General features: G+C 42.4%; 1 long non-coding RNA gene across 1 annotated transcript in view; it reads right to left on the bottom strand.

The window, feature by feature from the left end:
• LOC138919891 (uncharacterized) overlaps positions 1 to 22,177 on the bottom strand; it is a 46,731-nt gene that overhangs the window by 2,076 nt on the left and 22,478 nt on the right. Inside the window, exon 2 of the long non-coding RNA XR_011430433.1 lies at positions 14,824 to 14,962. This is a non-coding gene — a long non-coding RNA (uncharacterized lncRNA). The remainder of the gene's footprint in view (positions 1 to 14,823; positions 14,963 to 22,177) is intronic.

Raw genomic sequence — 22,177 nt, 5'->3', positions numbered from 1 at the left:
AACCAAGTGCAACGGTGCCAAGGTAGAAGCAGGCTCCAGAGGCTGAAGGCATAGCGAGAAGGCCAGTGCCATGTGAGAGCAAGAAGCAAGGAGAAGAACCATAGAAATAAGGTACAGAGGAGGTCAGAGAACTGACCACGTGGGGCTTTGAGGATCATGATAAAATTGGGTCTTATTCCAGTGGAGACAGGCAGCCCTTGTAGGCTTTCTACTGGCTGGAGATTAGCTTAAGGGTGGAGAAAGAAGACCCTCAAGAAGCTGTTGCAGGACCCCAAGCAAGAGGGGATTGTGGTCTGGAACGGGGAAGCAGTCATATTTGGGATAGATTTTAAAGGTAGAGCCAATGGCATTGCTGATAAATTGGTGCAGGGATATGAGAAAAAGTAGGAATCAAAGAGGACTCCAAGGTTTGGGGCTTGAGCAACTAGATGGACAAAGATGCCATCTGCTGAGATGAGAAAAGCTGAGGAGGGATCTGGTTTGGATAGGGAGGAGAGAACCAGAATTTCTGTCTTGGAAATGTTTGGTTTGAGAGTCCTATTAATATCCAAGTAGAGCTATCAAGTGGGCAATTGAATATATATGACTGGAACTGGGGATATGTATTTATGAATCACAGAACTTAGAGGGCATTAAAGCCACAGAGTTGAGATGACCTAGATCAATGTCCACAAACAGTGGCTTACAGTCGACTCAGGACACCTCCCTGTCTTGATAAATACACACAGCCACGTCCATTTGCTCATGTATTGCCTGTGAACAGTTTCGCGCTGTCCTTGTGACAGAGACTGTGTGGCCCGCAAAAGTCTAAAATAGTTACTGTCTGGACATTTACAGAAAAAAATTTCCAACTCCTGACCTAGAGATGAGTAGAGTTGAAGAGAGGAAGTCTGAGGAGTGGGCTGGGGTAATCTTCCAAATCTAAGAAGTCCGGGAGAGCAGGAGGAAATAGAAGAAGAGATACAGAAGGAGCGGTGGTGAGGGAGCAGGAAAGCAGATTTTTTTTCACATTTGTGTCCTTCACACCTAGAACAAAGCCCGCCTGGGAAGGAGGCTCAATGAATATTGATGGATGTCAAACTAACAACAAATAAAATAACGCTACTAATGAAAAACTAAATTAAAACAACTTAAAACATTTTGTATTCCAGTCTGTCAAAACTGCAATATGATTCTGTGACAAAAGATTCTGAGGCTACCATCAGATTTTCAGAGAAAAAAATACGATTTTTTAAACTCGTATGTGAGCAAGAGGAAGACAGCAGTCTCCAGAGCCAATTTTCGATCTTCCAGATTTCCCTGTTGATCCTAAAAATAGGTTCTGTAGATTTTTATTGCAGGATCCAAAACAGAGACGAGACTGACCAAGATTAAAGGGCTCAGCCTAACCCTGCTCTTCGCATTCTTTCACTGGAGGAGATGGGCATTTCAAAAGCCAATTTGTGCGGTGTAATTTATTCCAGCTGCCCAGCGGAAATAAGTAATACTCTTGGGCCCTCTCGTATTGCAAGATTTTTTTTTTTAAAGCTGGACAAGCATTTCTCACACCTTTCAGGGCATTTCGTATCTAAGAGAAAAATCTGTCACCCTGGGAGGTATGCCCTCTACTTCCCAGGATCAGGCTTGTCACCAAATAGTCCGTGTGGCAGGTCACCTCTCCGTGCCTCCAGCTGATAGCTGTCCTGACAAGTAAGCCTTTGTGAGAGAAAGGGTCAGTACGAAGGGGATCTCAGTCAGGGATGCCCGCAATATTTTACAAGCTTATTGGTACCCCATTCAGAACCATCAAACTTTCTATAAGATATAAGGAAATATATCGATATCAATAGTAATCATCGTCAGCCTACACTGAGCACACTTCTTGCTAAATTGTCTCAGGAAATCCTCACTATAGCTTTTGGAAGAGGGTTGTTTTCTTTTTATAAAGAAGGTAACTTGAGCTCAGACAAGCAGGGTAAACTTATTCACTATAACCCAACTGGTAACGTGAAGAGCCAGATGTTTTACTCCAAAGTTTTGTGGATATTTTTCTTTTTCACATTACCCCATGCTTCTGAAAAGCACACCCTGAGTTATCAATGGATTGAAAACAAATACAGACAGGGTTTCTCAGGACTGAATTAAACCATTTAGGCTCCCACTCAAAGCAGAGATTCCATTTCCTTCTGATTTCTGTTAAAAGATAAACTGAGGCACATTGAAATTTTCAAGAGTTTCTTTGAGTATACATTAATTCAAATGGGTCAGTGGCAAAGCAGAGGTGGTTAGGGGCATACCACCAACAGGGGCTAGGGGAGAGGATTTTACGAAGAAGATGTGGAAGCAAAGCAAGGAAGTGATTTGATTGGCTATAGCCTAAGTGGTTGCCTTACTAGGAAAAGCTTAGTTGGCTGTTTGTGATGACTGTTCTTAAATTTCACTTTCTCGGATGCGGGTGCATTGACTCGGCTTGGGTTTTGGTTTGCTTACGTAGGCCACTGAGGCATCAGAGCCACCTCAGTCTAATGGCCTCCTTGTTGAATTACTTTAATGCCAGCTTGTGTGGAGATAAAGTCACCCTCAAGTCACAAGATCTAATGCCAATAAATTCGATGGTAATTAACTTGGGTAGTTTTTGAGACCCAGACAAGCTGGCAATTCAGTTTGACTGCATAAGATCAAATAACGGTGGCTAATTTGAAAATCATGCGTGGTTACATTGATAAGCTTTTATTCTACTGAAATTCATGCCAAGTAAATATTATCAACCAAGAAACTTCAGGGTGCATTTTTTTAATCTTTACTAATTATTCTGTTTACTAAGCCAAAACCAAATTTCTTATCTAGAACAAGCACTTTCTAGAAAACATCTTGTACTCTGCAGTGTCTTTCATATGCAGGAAAAGATGTCTCACCTGATAGTCTTTGGCAAAACGTTTCGTCTTTCATCTGCAGGTTTAAATCCCACCATGCTGTTTTTTAATCATCATTTAACTTCTGTTCTTACTGTTTCGTTTATCCTGCAGTTCAGAGTGAAGCTGTGGGATCCTGCAAATAATATCCCCTAGTGTGTATTCATTTGAAAAAAAAACAGAGGAAGAAAAATATCTCCTCATATTCTTAAAACTTGTAAACTATTCCAAGGTACCTACTTGCTCCCCAGCCTCCAGAAACGGCATTCGTACATCTGTCTTTCAACACAATAGATTTCCTTAACTGTTCATCACTTATTCATCACTTCCCAGTCAACAGCAGTTCAAGGAATGAAGTGTGGCTCTCTTCTCTCTTCTATCAGAAGACTTTTAGACTTTTGCTTTTTTTTTTTTTTTTGGTGAAGAAGATTATTGGCCCTGAGCTAACATCTGTTGCCAATCTTCCTCTTTTTTTTTTTCTCCTCAAAGCCCCAGTAATAGTTGTATATTCTATTTGTAAGTCATTCTAGTTCTTCTATGTGGGATGCCACCGCAGCATGGCTTGATGAGCAGTGCATAGGTCCACGCCCAGGATCCAAACTGGTGAATCCTGGGCTGCTGAAGCAGAGCACGCGAACTTAACCACTAAGCCATGGGGCCAGCCCCAGAAGACTTTTAGACTTTGGTTAAAATCATTATAATTCTATTAGACTTTATCAGGAATCTGTAATGTGCTTTGTACATGGATGGGTAATTTGGTGGATAAGAAATATGTATATATGTGTACATATATTTATATGTATGCACACATGCATATATGTATATATTGCTATAGACTGAATGTTCGTGTCCTTCCAAAATTCGTAGGTTGAAACCTGATCCCCAATGTGATGGCATCAGGAGGTGGGGCATTTGGGAGATGATTAGGTCTTCATGAATGGGATTAGTGACCTTGTCAAAGAGACCCCAGCGAACTCCCTCCTCCCTTCTGCCTTGTGAGGACACAGTGAAAGGACAGCTGTCTATGCGCCAGGAAGCAGGCTCTCACCAGACACCAAATCTGCTGGTGCCTTAATTTTGGACTTAACTAGCCTCCAGAACTGTGAGGAAAAAAATGTCTGTTTATAAACCGCCCAGTCTATGGTACTTTTGTTATAGCAGCCCAAATGGACTAAGACAGAAATATGTATAATACATTACACTATACATATATATATATATATATATAAAATAGATCACAATTAAAATAGATATACAATAGGTTAAAATAATTTGAGATTGTAATACAGATGCTCAACTACTTCCATAACCTTGGCAAGAAAAAAAAAAAAAACATATCTACTTTTCTGGAAAGTCATCTTCTTTGTAGCATTTAGCTGAAGTTGGAAGAGGTCTATCTATCCATGTACACTATGGTAAGCAGCATAATGGCCCCCCCAAAGATGTCCACACCCTAATTTGCAGAGGTAGTTAAATTTAGGATCTTGAGATAGGGAGATTATCCCGGATTATCTGGGAAGGCCCAGTATCATCACAAGTGTCTTTATAAGAGGGAGGCAAGAGGGTCAGATTCAAGGAGATGTGATGAGGAGAGCAGAGAAGAAAAAGTCAATGATGCAACAGAAGCAAAGAGCAGGATTGGAAGATACTCTGCTACTGACTTTGAAGGTGGAGGATGGGCCACAAGCCAAGGAATGCTGGCAGCCTCTAGACTCTAGGAAAGGCAAGGATTGGATTCTTCCCTGAGCTTCCAGAAGGAACATAGCCCTGCCAACTCTTTTTAGAATTCCAACCTCCAGAGCTTTGTGACAGTAAATTTGTGTTGTTTTGAGCCACTAAGTCTGTGGTAACTTGTTACAGCAGCCGCAGGAAACTAACACATCTACCAAATCAATTCTGATGATGAATGAAGTGACAAGTATCAGAGTCAGATTGTCAAAAAAGACTCAGGCATAAAAGGGAACAAACTTCCACTCACATCCATTGCTGCAAGCTGGTGTCTCGTGACCATTGGGGTTATTGTGTTATGTGGTAGCTTCATCCTTCTCGGGTTCTGCACGTGTTGGGCTATGTGTCTCAGAAGGAGGAGCCTATGAGTTTACCTGAAAGGAGAAATTCTTCCCAGGTCAATCACGTGAATAGAGGCAGGTCTTCAATGCCGTGAGCGCAGGAAAAGGAACCCTTGTGTCTCTCTTATCTGGACTCAGGTGACTAACCGAGGCAGTAGGGATCAAAGTGAGATTTCTCCTGTGGAATCGTGCCAGGGCCAGCAAAGGAGGGACCTTGCAAGTACAGTTTCTCCCAGGACCCCATGCCAGCAGAGGTGGTCTACAATCATGAGGGCCAATCACATTTTATAAATTCGTTTATCTTCTATCTCTTACCTATCATAAACTTAAAAAAAAAAAGATTTTCTCAGGTAATCTATGGGACATTTACACAGGAGCTACACAGGGTATTTATGTGAGGAGTCAGCATCTCACATTAAGATGAGAATTTTAAAGGAAAGTCCAGCCTGACTGCAGAGACAGCAATTCAAGAGCAACCCCAATGAGAAAGGGGTTTTCAGGCATCCAGTCAGGCCGGGGAACCGGGTGCTCTTTCCCACCGGCTCATTTTCCTTCTTCTGACAGCCTTGGTGATGCCAGCTTTGTTTTTATTGAGAAGAGCAGCATTTCATGGTAGCACAATGAGTGCTCCAGGAGAGCAGGAAGCACAATCAGCATGGATTGAAAAACTGTTGAAGAGAATCAGGGAAATGTGAGCCAAGTCTGAAAAGATACAAGGATTTGGATAGGTAAAAGGCAGGAGGGAGAATGTTCTGGGCAGAGAGCTGCAGGTGAGTACAGAGAAGGCAGCAGGATGAACCCCGCTGTGTCTCTGGAGGCACTGGGCTGATTGGAGTGGGAATTAATGTAGGACCAGATGGGACTGTAAACTATTGCTAATAGGATGTGCAGAATCGAGCCATTCTCTCTTCCAGCAGTGAAACGATGTGATGACATTCATGTGCTAGGAAAGCAAAAGGAGGCTGAGAGAGAAAGATCATAGGGATTGGAACATAGGCCAATCTCAGAGGAAATGGCTGGCGCAGTAATTCAGTTATGAGAGTAAGGACTCCTAAGGCAAGCACGGTAGAGTGGGAACAGAGTAGAAGAAGGGATAAACCTGAGAAATATAATCAAGAAAATAAGCTAAAATTAGAAGTAGACTAGATGTAAGAAAAAATAGAAATAAATGGTGGTGACTTTGACCAAACATTATTTAGTAAAGTAGGTCTATTAGTTTGCTAGGGCTGCCATAACAAACGACCATAGATTGGGGGGCTTAAACAATAGAAATTTATTTTCTCACAGTTCTGCAGGCTAGAAGTCTGAGGTCCAGGGGCTGGCAGGGTCTGAAGCCTCTCTGCATGACTTGTAGACGGCTGTCTTCTCCCCGTGTGGTCACATGGTCTTCCCTCTGTAACTGTCTGTGTCCTAACCTCTTCTTCTTATAAGGACACCAGATGCCAATCTTATTGAATAGGGCCCACCCTAATGAACCTATTTTAAACTTATGGCCTCTTTAAAGACTCTGTCTCCAAATATAGTCGCATTCTGAAGTACTGGGGGTTAGGACTCCAATATATGAATTTGGGGGAGACATAGCTCATAACAGTAAGATAGATTGGGGAGAGAGAGGGAGAAGATGATAAATTCACCTTTGAACATGTTGAATTAAGGGGATGTCAAGACAGCCTCCTAAAATTTCCTGCTATGAAGACATCTCAGTAGCAAATTTATTATCAATCCCCAAGTGATGATTCATTTGTTTTAGGAACTGTCCATGTAAATCAATGTTGGGAACTCTTGAAGTTGATTTTCTATGGATCCTTCAGCCCAGAGATGCTGCTAATTCTCTAGAACTCTGCACTTCATTTTATACCAGAATGCCTCCCAGCATGTTCCACAGACCATTAGTCCCACAAGATGCTCCGCAATAACAAGCTTTCTGGGGCCAAATAATTTGGGGAACCCTGCATGCTATGATGTCCTTCCTGGAGAACCACAGTGCACATTGATAAAGACATTGAAGTCTTTCAGCAAAGAAACAGCAGAATTAGTTGTGCCTAATCTGCACTCTCGATATGATTTGACCATGAAATCCTCTTTTCATATCCTGCAGAATAAATTTGTGTGAAAAGCTGCTCTTAGATCTATTTGGAAACTCATATTCTTGCCTTAGTCTCATAAATCACCCTCAAGATTAGGATTTTGAGTGTGAAGTCAACTGGGCATGAAAAAGCTGCCTCATACCTGACAATAATGCTATCTACGGAGAGCACCAACATCATAGAACCTGTGGCAGGCAGAATAAGGTAATGGTGCCAGCTGTGCTCTATTACTTTATGTTGGCAGAATAATGGGCTCCCCAAGATGGCCATTTCCTAATCTGTGGAACCCGTGATATGTTATGTTATACGGCAAAGGAAATTTATTAAGATTGCTAATTATCTGACTTTGCGATAAAGACAGCATCCTGGATTATCCAGGCAGGTCCAATGTAATCACAATTCCCTTTAAATGGGTAAGAGAGCAGTAAAACGTCAGAACCAGAGAGATGGCAGCTTGAAAAGGACTCAACTATCCACTGCTGGCTTTGAAGGCAGAAGCAGGCCATGAGCCACCAAGTGCAGGTGGCCTCTAAGAGCTGGAAAAGGCAATAGATTCTTCCCCTAAGGCCTCCAGAAGGAACACAGCCTTGCTGACACCTCGCTTTTAGCCGAATGAGACCCATTTCAGACTTCTGACCTCCAGAGCTGTCAGAGAGTAAATTCATGTTCTTTTAAGCCACTAAATTTTTGGTAATTTGCTATGGGAGCAATAGAAAACTAATACAGAACCTCGCTAGGATCATTTAGATAGATCTTAAAAATTGTTACTTTCCAAGTGTACCATGCTTGCTACAGAAGTTACATCACAGCTAAATATAAGTGCTTACTATTCCTTTTGCATGCCAGTTATGTTTTAAATATTTATAATCCAATTTAGATTAAATGAGAGCAACACCAAGGCCATCCTAATTATCAGAGGTACTCTGTAGACCAGAGCACAGTATTTCTACAATTCGGGGATGGTTTATTCGTTAACTGGAGGTAATTTTCCAGAGCAAATCTGTATTTAACATTAAGATGAAAAATATCACACATCGACTGTGTGTACTTCATTTGATCCAGTCAAACCAGGGCTCAGTCACTTCTGCATTTGTCACTCCCCTTGCTGGGGCCAACAATAATAACTCAGTCAACAAATATTGATTGTGTTGCACCCACTACTTCCCAGATACCGTTCTAGGTGCTGCGATGGAGACAAGCAAACTCTCTGTTCCCATGCAGCTTACATTCCTGTGGAAACAGACAGTCCATGAAGGAGGTAGACAAATAACTAGGTAATATTTGCCTCTCAGGCAAAGCATGGTGTATTAGTTTCCTGGGGCTGCCATAACAAAGTAACACAACTGGGTGGCTTTAACGACAGAAATTTGTCTGAACTGTCTCACAGTTCTAAAGATACAAGTCTGAAATCAAGGTATTGGCAGGGTTGGTTCCTCCTGGAAGCTGTGAAAGAATCTATTCCATGGGCCGGCCCCATGGCATAGTGGTTAAGTTCAGCATGCTCTGCTTCAGCAGCCCAGGTTCACCAGTTCAGATCTCAGGTGTGGACCTACACCACTCATCAGTCATGGTGTGGCAGGTGACTCACATATAAAGCAGAGGAAGATTGACACAGATGTTAGCTCAGAGCTAATCTTCCTCAGCAAAAAAAAAAAAAAAAAAAAAAAAAGGAATCTATTCCATGCCTCTCCTCTAGCTTCTGGTAGCCTTGGATGTCCCTTGGCTTGCAGATGGCATTCTCCCTGTGTCTTCACATCATATTCCCTCTGCACATATTTCCCTTGTTTATAAGGACACCAGTCATATTGGATTAGGGCCCATCCTAATGACTGCAAGATGACTTGACATCTGCAAAGACTCTATTTCCAAATAAGGCCATTTGAAGTACCAGAAGTTAGGACTTCAACATCTTTGTGGGGCAGGGGAGACACAATTCAACCCATAACAGGTAAGTGGGAAGGCCCTGAAACCAACTAACTGAAGCACAGAGGCACCAGTTGAATCCTTAGGGATTTCTCCAGTCAGCCCTCCATGGTGTTATACTGGGAAAGCTACGGTTAAGTGTACCAGCTCCAGCTGTTTTACCAAGACTACTATTCATGTACTCATTCACACTCTCTCTGGCGTTAGGTTCTCTCAAGTTCTCAGAATCTTTTCTTCAAATTATTGAGAGGTGCTCACCTTCTCTTGATTTCACCATGACCCTAGAAGTGCGTAGTAACATTTAATCTGACCATCTTCCACCAGAGGCCAGTCTTATGCTCCCAGGTCATTCAGATCGCCATTGAGTTAGGCTTAGCCTAAATTATGGTTAGCATAAATTAGTTTTTCTTTGAGCATTTACAAATATTGTTTGGTCACCTCTGAAAATGAGAGACAATATAACCACAAGCACATATTTCTGTAGTGCTTTATAAGGCGCTTCCCCATAGGTATTTCACATTTAGTCTCCTCTAAACTCTATGAAATGTAAATTAACATCCTCATCTAATGAAGACAATTAGCCTCAAAGACATTCCCACCAACGACGGAGGTCACAAAGCTCCTCAGTGGTAAGTGTGTATTCAAATGCAGTTGGGACCATTTTGCTGCTAAAACGTGGCTTAAGATCATCTGTCTCTTGAAATTATTTGAAATTGGAAAAGATGGTCATGATGAAGGGTGAGAAAATTCAAGAATGTGATCCTACAACTTACAAGAGAAAATTTTCACCAAAATTATTCCTTCCTGGTGCATCACGTTCCCTGTAGGTGAAGTGAGCAATAACCGCTTCAGGACCCCAGCTCCCTCCTGACTGCACAGCTGATACATCTTTCTTCCCACGAGAGACGCGTTGTGATCAATATTTTCCTGAGCTGAACAACCCTGTTTTATCACAAAAGATCTAGCTTCTACCTTAATTCCATTTAGTTCACTTTCATTCTCCTCTTAGTCTGATTTTTTTTAAAAAAAAATATGTATCAAACAAAGTTTTCAAAAGGCAGATTATCATTCCCACATGGAGGGCCTCTCTAAATGGGCTTCAGAGAGAGCTTAATGCTGCCAGTCACTCAAAGGCTAACCGGTCAGTCGGTGATTATTCATTAAGAAAGAACATTGTGTGCTCTAAAGGAGGAAGAAAAGGCTCCCTTCTCATTAGAGTTCTACCCTGTTTTCTCCATGACCTTTGTTGGAACTTGCTAGGTGGCAGGACAGTGCCCGGGCTTCAGGCAAAAGGAGGAGAATACTTAGCATGAATAAGTCAAAGACTGCACCACCTCATCATGAAATCTCAGAGAGGAGAGCTTAATTCCGACGCTGGAAACTTTGAAAAGGTTAATAGAGGGGAAAGTCCACGGCCAGCAGACAGTCAAGTTCACACCTGGAGAGCGTGTGTGCTTACATTAACTGAGAAGAAAGCTCCGTCAAGCCACAGTGTGGAAGCCAGGAATCAAATCTCACATGATCCATGCTTCTTCGTTTCCTTGATTATCACCCAAGTTAAACACATCGTTTGGCTTGGTTGGCTACTCAGGGCACATTTGGATAAAATTATATGACTTTCTATAGTGAGAATTGCATTGGTTTCTCCATCAGTTTTTTGTGTCCTTCCATGTCATGCTAATAAAACATCCAAGAACTTCTGGCAAAGGGCCTATTTAGAAAGTTTTACAAACGGAAAACCTACTTGTTGTGAGCAAACATAACTGCATTGGGAAAATTTCAAAAATGGCTTCTAGGTTCCCTTTGAAATGGTACTAAGGGGCCAGTCCTGTGGCCGAGTGATTAAGTTCACATGCTCCGCTTGGTGGCCCAGGGTTTCACCAGTTCGGATCCTGGGCACGGACATGGCACCACCCATCAGGCCATGCTGAGGTGGCATCCCACATAGCACAACCAGAAGGACCAAGACTACAATGTACAACAATGATCTGGGGGCCTTCAGGGAGAAGAAGGAAAAGAAAGATATGATTGGCAACAGATGTTAGCTCAGGTGCCAATCTTTAAAACATAAATGGTACTAATAGGTGGTAGGAGATGCAATTTGTCAACTATTTAGGAAGGAAAGTTGATTGTGAGCCAAGAGCCATGACTTGCAAAGATCTCCCCAAATAGTGTGCAAATTATCATGATATTTGAACTTAGATCTCCAAAAAAAAAGCAGTGCCACCCAGTTAAACCTGAGACTTTAGAGAGCTAAGCTCTTAGGGATATCAGTTTTGAAGGGAATTTTTTCAACAGAACTAAGCATTAATTGTCACATCTCTGTAACTCTCTACAGATTACAAAGGACCCGTATGACATCCTCTGATTTCCCCCTCTCCATCCAACTCGAAAGGTAGCGATAACCAGGGCTATTGCTATCCCCATTTTATAGATTAGGAAACGGAGGCTCAAAAAGCCAGCACAATTTGCTTCCATTTCAGTGAGTAATGGACACAGTTGAGACTCATTCTTTGTCTAGACTACATTATAACTCACCAATTAAAAGATTCTCTTAGCAAAAGAACTATCACATGCTTTCTACATCATCTTAGTTCCATCAGTTAGCATTTAAACATTGATGATGCCCAAATCCGTACCTGTGGGCAGACCACAGACTGGTCTTACTACTGGATATCTAAACTTGAATATCCCACAAGCACCTCAAGTTCAGCTTGTTCAAAACTAAATGCACCACCAACAGGCTTCTTCTCATAACACCACCACTGGTGAAGGTAGACGCTGCAACTGTTGGAGGAACCTCCCAAGATTAGCCAAATGCAATCCATTCCATGAGCCTCTATCCATGGTCTCAGTATTTACAATTTGTAGCATTTATTCCATTCTGTATGTCCCCACATCCCAATGGGTGTTTACACGTGTCCCCCTCAATATTTTAAAATCTTTGAGGGCAGGGATTATGTACCTGTCACATGGTATGCATACCATGTATGTTTGCTGAAATGAACGTAACTTTTAGATTAGAAAGTCATTTTTTAATAAAGTCTTTATTTCAGAATAGTTTTAGATTTAGAGGAAAAGTACAAGGATAATACAGAGAGTCTTCATATGCCTCACCCAGTTTCTTCTATTATCTTACGTTAGTATGGTACATTTGTCACGATTAAGGAACCAGCACTTGTTACGATTAGCTAAATTCCATACTTTGTTCTGATTTCCTTAGTTTTCACCTAATGTCCTTTTTCTGTTCCAGAGTCCCATCCAGGATTCCACATTACAATTACTTGTCACATTTCCTTAAGCTCCTCTTGGCTGTGAGACTTTCTCAGACTTTCCTTGTTCTGATGACCTTGACAGTTTTAGGGAGTATTGGTCAGGTATTTTGTAGAATGTGCCTCAGTTGGGTTTGTCTGATGTTTTTCTCATGGCTAGACTGTTCTTAGGGGTTTGGGGAGGAAGATAGAAAAAGTAAAGTGCCATTCTCATCACCTGATATCAAGGGCACATACTATCAACGTGACATCACTGTTGATGTTCACTTTGATCACCTGGCTGAGGTACTGACTCAGATTTTCCCACCATAAAGTTATTCTTCCTCCCCCATTTCCATACTGTACTCTGGAAAAATGTCTCTGTGAGTAGCCCACACATAAGAGGGGGGAGTTACGCTCCATTTCCTTGAGGGCAGAGTATCTACATGAATTATTTGAAATTCTGAACAGATTTGTCTCTTCTCTCCTATTTATTTATTTATTCAATTATTTATTTATGTCAGCACGGACTCATGGAATTTATTTTATACTTTGAGTTATAGTCCAATGCTCCTTTATTTATTTTCTCGCTCAACTGGTTCCAGCTTTGGCCACTGGGAATTCTCTCAGTTGGAAGAAGTCTCTTATTCATAAAAATAAAAATATCATTTATGAATGCAAGTTGGTTTCTACAATTTGAGAGAATAACATAGGCCATGTAATTTAGATGCTTAGGACTTGATTTTAATGATTTTAATGAACAATAGCATTTGGCTTTCTGTTGTTTCTTCATGCTTTCTCCCTCCTTTTCTCATTTTAACAGTTTTTAAAATATATAACCCTCACTTATCTTCATATTGTACCTAACTACTCCCCACATCCAGCTTGGCAAGATAATGAAGGATTTTTATCTCTATTCTGCAGAGGAGAAACTAAGATACACAACAGCTAAATGGCATGCCCCAAAGCTTTGCATGCCACACTGGGGAAATCCAATCTTTAATTCACCATGCCCAACCCTCCCGCAGAGAGCTTGGTCACCACTGCCTCCCTCCCTTCTCCAATTATGGTGGGCTTTGCAATCAACACAATCAACACGGTGGTTACCATGCCCTTTGCAAAGGCTGGAGCTCTCCAGCAAAGGTTAGCCAGTGTTTTGCAGTTCCTCTGGCCTCCTTTGCCTTCTTCTGCATGTAGAGCCCCGGAGAGCAGGAACATTTCAGCTGCTTCTCAGGACCACGTGGACTTCTCAACTCCCAGCTCCCCCAAGAAACTTCATAAACAAGCTCCTTGCTTTTGCCCTGATCCCACAAGACTTTTATTCAACATCCAGTTGTCTGTTAGGTTTAGCTTTCCTCTCAAAACAAACAGGGCTCATTTCTCTTCTGAAAAGCTAAGCCCCATTAAGCCACTGTCCAAGACTGACGGGAGATGAGATTTTGAGCTCCCGGTCCTGTATTACACAGGGATTGAAAAGGAGAACAAAGAAGGAAGAAGGGACATGTGCGGTAAAACAAAAAGTGTCTGGCGTTCTATTCAGGGCTTTGCAGATAATTAGCTTAGTGCCCTCAGGCCACCCCCTCACTCCCTCTGGGCCTCAGTCTGTCCATCTGTAAAATGAAAACGTTGTGGAGATCAGAGCCTTTATAGCCTTGCAAATTAAAGCCTTCACAAAAAGAATTTCATTTTATACAAACACAACTGAAAGAAAAGTTTCACCAACCAGTACTTACCCTTTCTATATGTGGCTACTCATATTTTATCTTCTATTCCATATCACTTCTTTTAAACGTAGGTGGTTTGGGATGAGTGAAATTGATGCCCTGACCCATGAATGGATCATGGTCTGCAGTTCTAAAACTCCTTGGGCTAGATGGTATTTGAGATGCTGTTCAGCACTCACTCACCAAACTTCTAAGTCAGGGTTGGAATAAATGTGTATCATCAGAGCCACTAGGCTCATGCTATATTCCTGCCTACTTGTCCTGGATTTTGTCCTGACTCTGCATTAGCTGTGTGACCCGAAGAAAGGAACTCAACTTTCTGAGCCTCAGTGTTTTCATCTCTAAAACGGCCTGTTGTTAGAAGTACATTAGATAATGTAAAAGTAGCAATGCCTCAACATTTCATGGAAAATACACGGTGTTATTATTATTATTAAAGACTGGGGGAAAAATTCTTCTTATGTAGGACGAGGCCTCTTCCATGAGGAGGGAAGGCAAGCAGTGAAAACTTCCCAGTGAAGAGACTGAAGGGAACCAGGGAAATCCTGGTGCGCTTTTGGGCATAGCTCTGTCTGCTATGTCAGTTGGCTATGTCTTGAGGATGCTGTAGCCTATGTGGGTGCTGAGATGTAGACTCTAGATACCCCTCAACTATGTACATGAAGTGTCCATCAGATTCCAATAACAATATTAAATTTTATCATATAATTGGCTGTCATACCTTATAAAATGGAGAAATGTAGACTAAAATAAACAAGAGAGTCCCTTTCAAATCTTTTTACTTTGCCTGGAATCTCTCTTACGGTACTCCTCACTCTGTCCGCAGCCCTTTTTACACGTCCCCTTATGCGCCCATTCCAGGCCCATCAATAGCTCACCTTCAGGTTCTTCAGCCATCCAGAAGTGTTTTCTAGGAAGAGAACAGGTTGGTCCAACTGAGGCAATCAGGCCAGCTTGTCAGCAGGTGTCCTCTTTAAATAAAGTCTTCCACAAGGAAGGGGGATTGCTTTGACCCTCCTGAAACAACAATAAAAATAAGGGAAGATATTCCACCCTCCTCCCTTCTTTTAGAGCAATTACTTAGGAAACTTGTAAGTTCTTTCTCTCTCTTTGAAATACATGTAAATCTTTTTAAAAGCTAAATAGGCTTCTTAGCTTTAAGTGCCAGCAACGTCTTTCTCAAGGCCCTGGGAGCCATCTCTTTGAGATACGATCATCAATGGAGCTAAAGCCCCTATCTCCCTGTTTCTAAGGCGGGGGGGGGGGGGGGGGGGGGGGGGGGGGGGGGGGGTAGGAGCTTCCAGGAAGGGGCATTAGCTCCAGAGCCTCTCCTCTCAGCCTGATATTGACACCCAGGAATGTGGCCAGGGAAAAACAAACAAGTGCAATGACTCAGCAGCCTGCTACAGGGAGCGAAAATCATGTGTCGGGAGATGACCCGGATTGTGAGTTAAAGGTCATCAGGACCCTTTGAGAACTTGAATTATATTCTGTCACTTATAAGCAAATGATAAGGACCCTGTCTTCTACCTTGCTGCTTTTCCAGACTTCTTCTTTGCCTGAGAGGGTGGCAGCATATCGTGGGGAATATTAGTAGCTAGGAAGGACTCATTTCAAAAGTGGGAGCAGATACAAAATGATGCCATATGGATCTAGAGGTAATGCTGGGATCAAATAGGGATTCAAGGTCTGGAAAAAGAGCAGCAGTGGGCAGCTAGGCCTGCCCTGGGTGGTGCCAGGCCCACGGGACAGTCATGGCAAACATCCATTGAATGCTACTTCTGTGAAATAGACTGTGCTAGGTGTTATTTGTCACGCCATGAGATAGAACAAAACTGTTATTAGTCCCATTTGACAGATGAGGACAGTAAAGCTTAGGCTCCTTAAGCAACTTGCCCCAAAGTCTTGCACCTGCTGCAGGTTGCAAATACAAAGCAGTGTTGTTCACCCCAACAGTTAAGGCAAAGGAAATTGGGAGAGACATACTAAATGGAAATTTTCTTGGCACTCTTAGAAAACAACAAAGTCAAGGATTTCCTGGAAAGCCTCTCCTGGCTTCCCGGCCGCTGTGGAACTGCAGAGCATATTCCAACTGTGAGGCCACGTCAACCCCACAGGCTCCATCAGAGCATCTTCCAGAGGACTCTTCAGTGTGCAATTCACATGAAAGACCTGCCGGTCTGGGAAGATCAAGGGATACTTTACATCTGAGACCTGGCAAGTGGTTCCTTTTCAGAAATACAGGAGGAAGAGGGTAAAGCTCCCAGAGAAGCAGTGCAGCATCTTTCAGAGTGCTGAGAGGATCAGATTAGGCCATGGAGGAAGTAAGTGAACTGGGGCAGGTGGCCCCCAGCTCGGAATTCTGTGGCCTGCCTTACTGTGTACCAGCTGCAATAAACAGACCCCACTAATCAGTGGCTGAAGTGCAGTTGAAGGGGTTTCTCATTCATAGGACAGTCCAGAGGTAAACAGTACGGGCGAGGAGGAGGCTCTGCTCCAAGGGCCTTCAGCCTGCAAGGGAGCCTGCGATCCTCAACAGAGTATGCTCAGCAAGTGGTGTGCTGGTAAAAGCTTCCAACCGGCTGCCAAAAACCAAAGCAAAATTTGTGATTTCTACCATTTGTCAGTTTCCATGGTATAAATCTTTTACCACGGCCGATGCCACACTACCCACAAGATGTCACTGAATGTAAAGCTGGAGGAGACATGCACATTGACTCTCATGCACCTTTCGAGCCACTCCAGCCCACTACTGCTCCCAGCTCTGTGTTCCAGGAAGCAGCTCTTGTTTCTGCCATTTCTCAGTCAGTGGAAAGGGAGTGAGGGAGAGTAACAGTAACATCTTCCTTATGAGATGTGATCCCAAAGCTCTGCTCATACCCCACTGGCTAAAACAGGGTCACACGGCAGCACCCAGCTGCAGAGAAGGCTTAGAAATGCAGTCATCTCTAGATGGAGGAGGTATTGCATGCACTCAGTCGAACCTTGAGAAAGAAAAGAAGGGAGGTGTATCGCCCTCATTTGGTTTAGCCCTAGATCCACCAAAATGACAAGTTTCTTCCCCTTCCCACCCCATGCCTCCAGCCCAGTGAAATTCTATGAATGTCTGCCATGGGATTGGAGAAGCCACACCATCTTCTGTCTTCTACCTAAGGAGTGAGGAATCCCAGGCTGAAATCAGCCTCATGGGTGGGATTATCAAATTCCTTAAACAAAGAAACATCCATTTAAACACTGGAAGCTTTCCTTAAATTCATGGAGGTGGGGAGATATGGCTGTGATTATATTGCGACAAATAACCAGGGGAAAACAACAAAAGTACAAACAAATATTGCTCCTAACCTGGATGCTGGATAAATCTACAATTGGATTACTTTTTAAGCCAATGGTTTTCCACTTTTATTCCCCATGTACTTCCATTTGATACTGTCGATGGACATTCATACAAAGTTATGGTTTCACTAGGTTGAGTTTATGTATCACTCATTTAACAAACTTTTTGAGCATGTATTATGTTCTGGGCTCTTAGCTGTGCCCCAGGGCCACAGTGATGAAAATAAGACCTCTACATCAAGCATTCGTACTGCCGTGTGAAGATTCAGTGTGCAAGAATCCAGCTAGTATAAAGTCATCAAGTCTGAGCAGAAATTCAAGTTAAAAAATTAATCAGGGGCTGGCCCAGTGGTGTAGTGGTTAAGTTCGTGAGCTCCACGTCAGTGACCCAGGGTTCACTATTTGGATCCTAGGCGTGGACCTACACACCACTCATCAAGCCATGCTGTGGTGGCATCCCACATACAAAATAGAGGAAGATTGGCACAGATGTTAGGTCAGTGAAAATCTTCCTCAAGCAAAAAGAGAAAGATTGGTGAGGCCAGCCTTGTGGCATAGGGATTAAGTTCGCACACTCCACTCCAGGGGCCTGGGGTTCACATGTTTGGATCTCGGGCACAGACCTACACACTACTTATCAAGCCGTGCTGTGGCAGTTGTCCCACATATAAAATAGAGGAAGATGGGCATGGATGTTAGCTCGGGGCTAATCTTCCTCAAGAAAAAAAGAGAGAGAGAAAGATTGACAACAGATGTTAGCTCAGGGCCAATCTTCTTCATCAAAAATAAATAAATAAAATAAAAAATTAGGGGCCGGCCTGGTGGTGCAGCGGTTAAGTTCACACATTCCAATTTGGCAGCCCAGGGTTCTCCAGTTCAGATCCTGGGTGCAGACATGGCACTGCTTGGCAAGCCATGCTGTGGCAGGCATCCCACATACAAAGTAGAGGAAGATGGGCATGGATGTTAGCTCAGGGCCAGTCTTCCTCAGGGAAAAGCGGAGGATTGGAAGCAGATGTTAGCTCAGGGCTAATCTTCCTCAAAACAAAACAAAAATAAATAATGAAATAAAAAATTGATCAATTTAGGCAATATATATTAAGGGTTTTTATAGCTAGTATATCCCAATTTAGGCTCCATTGACATTTGGTGGTTGTTAGCTGTTGAATGTTTGTGACCTCCCAAATCCATATGTTGAAATCCTAACCCCCAGTGTGATGGTATTAGGAGGTGGGGCCCTGAGGAGGTGATTAGATCATGAGGGTGGAGCCCTTCTGAATGGAATTAGTGCCCCTATAAGAGGAGACATGGCACTTCTTCCTCTCTCTCCTCTCCACTAGGTGAGGATACAATCAGATGAGCAACTTCTGAAAACCGGGTAGTGGATGCTCACCACACACCAGATCTGCAGGTACCTGGATCTCAGACTTCCAGCCTCCTGAACGGTAGGAAATAAATGTCTGTTGTTTAAGTCCCCCAGTGTATGGTAATTTGTTACAGCTGCCTGAACTGACTAAAACAAGTGTGTTTTTGTTGTCTATTTCTGAGTAACAAATTACCACAAACCTAACAGCTTAACACTAAATACATTTATTTTCTCACCGTTTCTCTGGATAGCTTGGTTTTCCACAAGGCTACAGCTAAGGTGTCAGTGAGGACTGGTCTCTCTCCTGAGGCTTGACTCCCCTTAGAAGGACCCCTTCTAAGCCTACACGGTTGTCAGCAACGAGCAGTTTCTCGTAGGCTTCCAGACTGAGGGCCACAGACTCCTGCTGGCTTCAGCCAGAGGCCACTCTCAGTTTCTTTGCACATGGCCCTATCCACAGGGCAGCCCACAGAGTGGCAGCCAGCTTCTTCAAAACTAACAAGAGAAAGAGAGACTTTCTAGCAAGACAGATATTACAATCCTTTATAATACAATCACATTTACCTAACAACGTACATTCTGTCACCTTTGTTGTATTGTGCTGCTTAGAAGCACGTCGCACGTCCCTCCCACTCTCAAAGGGTGGGGATTACCCAAGAGCGTGAATCCCAGAAGGAGGGGATTATGGGGGCCACATTAGAGTCTGTCTCCCACAGGGTGGGACACTTATTCCTTGGGTGTTACTGTCTCCTATGCACAGGACATTGAGCATCCCTGGCCCCTGCACACCAAATACCATAGTGCCCCCCAATCATTGTGACAAACAAAACTGTCCCCATGCATTTTCAAATGCACATCACATGGCAGTATAGGCTGAGAAACACTGCAGCCTCTGGTTATCAAGTTGACCACAAAATTGCAAAATTTCTGTTTGTTTTGGATTTTAAGCATGCGACCAACAACTAACAAGAAAATAGGTCTTCATGTCCTCCCATCACCAGCAACATATCACCGTCAGATGGCATAACCCATCTACCCAGCAATGAGTTACAGTAAGTAAAGCCTAACTGGCAGGGAGACCTTTAATTAAAAGAAAGATATTTCTAAAAATAGATATTGCTTATTTCATTATGAAAAACATATTTTTTTCATGTAAATGAAACATAAAAGACAGTGGATTCAAAGAAATTTTAATTCACTAAACATCTACAAACCTAGACTCACCATTTTTCTGGTGAAAAGCCTCTGTAAACTTCTACTCAATCCTTTTGTAACTAAAGTATTCACTTCCCCCCGCGGCATGGCAGCACATTCGGTAGAGGACAGGTTTCAAGTCCCCAAAGGATAGACTTCATTTAATGTCTTTCCAAGCTCTCCTCACAATCATTGATACAAGAAAAGATAATTGTGTCCTTTTCCATTCTCATTACGCTCCAAGATTGTTCTGACAATGGATTTAGCCGATGCCTTTCAGAGCTCTCCTCAAAGATGCAATCAAGAGAAGAGGGCATCAAAGAATTGGGGGCATTTTTTGCAGTTGTTCATCCTTCATGATGAGATAAATTAAAAATAGAAAGAGACTCCAAATGAGATCTATTCTTGTCACCTTAAGATTCCTCTGGGACTCGGTTGCTAGTTAGAAAAGCCACCTTTCTGTGTTGAAATCTATTTCTGCACATGTTTAAGGTAAAAAAAAAAAGGAGACAGGACCTCACGGCTGTTTGTAAAAGATAGTTGCCATATAAATACATTTCATATAAGTTTGGGAAATTTAGGCCCATCTTCATTTCAGAAACTCTTAGAATCTCGGGCCTGACAATTCAATGTTAAACAAGTCTTCTTCCTGGATAAGGTGACACACAGATTGAAAACTCAAGTTTGCAAAGCCTGATCTTTTAAGGACATTTCTCAAACTTTAGTGTGTGCACACATCGCTCCAAGATCTTGTTAAAATGCAGATTCCAATTCCCTAAGTCTGAGATGGGGCCTGAGATTCTGCATCTCAAACAAGCACCCAGGTGATGCTAATGCTCCTGGTGAGGGCTGAGATTAGGGTGAGGAAAGAGAGGCACTTGCCTCGAGCACAAAATTTAAGGAGATGCCCAAAACCTCAGTGATCAAAATAATCTTTTAATGCAATATTTTAAAAAATCAAAAGGAATTTAAAAATATCCATGTTTGAAATATATCAAAAATTTTAACAAAGACAGGCTGTTATTTGCTCTACAGCCTTACACTATCATGCAACAGGAACAGTTATTTGCAACCCATACAGCCTCGCAGACACCACCACACACATTAACGAGGGATAACCATGGTGTGGGAACAGATTAGGCATGGCAGGGCTTTATATAGCCCATAATCTTTTTTTTTTTATTGCACATATTTTATTAACATTTTCTACTTGGTTTGAACTGTGGTAGGATATTTGATAAGTATATTTTCATATTGATAAGTATATACAGGGGAACATTTTTTCTTTTTCCTCAGGCTCCAATATGGCTCATCAGGTCATTGCTGCTGGTCTCAGGTCACACTGGAGCAGCAAAGCTCTCATGGCTGTCTTAGCAAAGAGCTTTACTCTCCATCTACATGTGAGGCCTAGCTACTCAATGTGTCGTCACCTAGCCAGCTGCATCGACATCATCGGGGAGCTTTGTAGAAATGCAGACTATTTGGACCCCTCTCTGGAACTTCAGAATCAGAATCTGCTTTTTAACATGATCTACAGATGATTTTATGCATGATAAAATCTGAGAAGCATGGCTTTATGAATTTCCAATCTCTTTCATCAAGATTGTGAGCTCTTATGTCTCTGCCCCTTGCATACGCCCTCTCAGTAGTTCAGGGCCTCTGTATTTGGGTGGGTTTCTGCATGTCTTAGGTAAAGAAGAAAGCAAACATTTATTCTTGCAGTATCCTTATATATTTTATATTCCTTATTGTATTTCTGAGCCAACAATGATAAACAGCCTCTAGAAAGAATCCCATTCTCCTGTGGAAAGAAGAGAAGGAGTAAAAAATGAGCAGGCTTTATGGCCACAGGAATGTTTGATGTCTGCCCAGCACCAACTGTTCTCGTGTAGAGAGATGGATAATTTTTCAAGAACATGTCAGGATTGACTGCATTAACCTTGAAACATCGGGCCCTCTGGGTTGTAAATTTCTGCCATCTCACTGGTGAGGCTTTTTGAAAGAGAAGAGAGAAGACACAAAGAGTGAGCGTGGAGGGAAATAATCCTGCCTCACAAGCAAAGAGGAGCGTCTCCTCTGAAACTAAATCTTGGGCAGTCTCATAGCCAAAAATTGCATTTATCTCTACCTGTCTCCTGAATGAAATACATACATTCACTAAGTAGAAAGATAATAATCTACTACTCCATCCAGGAAAACATGTCTTACTAGAAAAGTTTAACATAAAAACACATTTACTCCTTTTCACCAGTGAGGAACAAGAGTTCTAAAGAATTAAGCATCTTGAAAATCATGGAATAGAATTTTAGCATTGAAGAATCCTTAGATAGCAATTTTCC

This window comes from Equus caballus, chromosome 21 (genome assembly GCF_041296265.1).
Source record: "Equus caballus isolate H_3958 breed thoroughbred chromosome 21, TB-T2T, whole genome shotgun sequence".
In the NCBI taxonomy this organism is placed as follows: domain Eukaryota; kingdom Metazoa; phylum Chordata; class Mammalia; order Perissodactyla; family Equidae; genus Equus; species Equus caballus.
The sequence above is the reverse complement of the archived record's forward strand: the minus strand, read 5'-3'. Positions and strand labels throughout refer to the sequence as shown.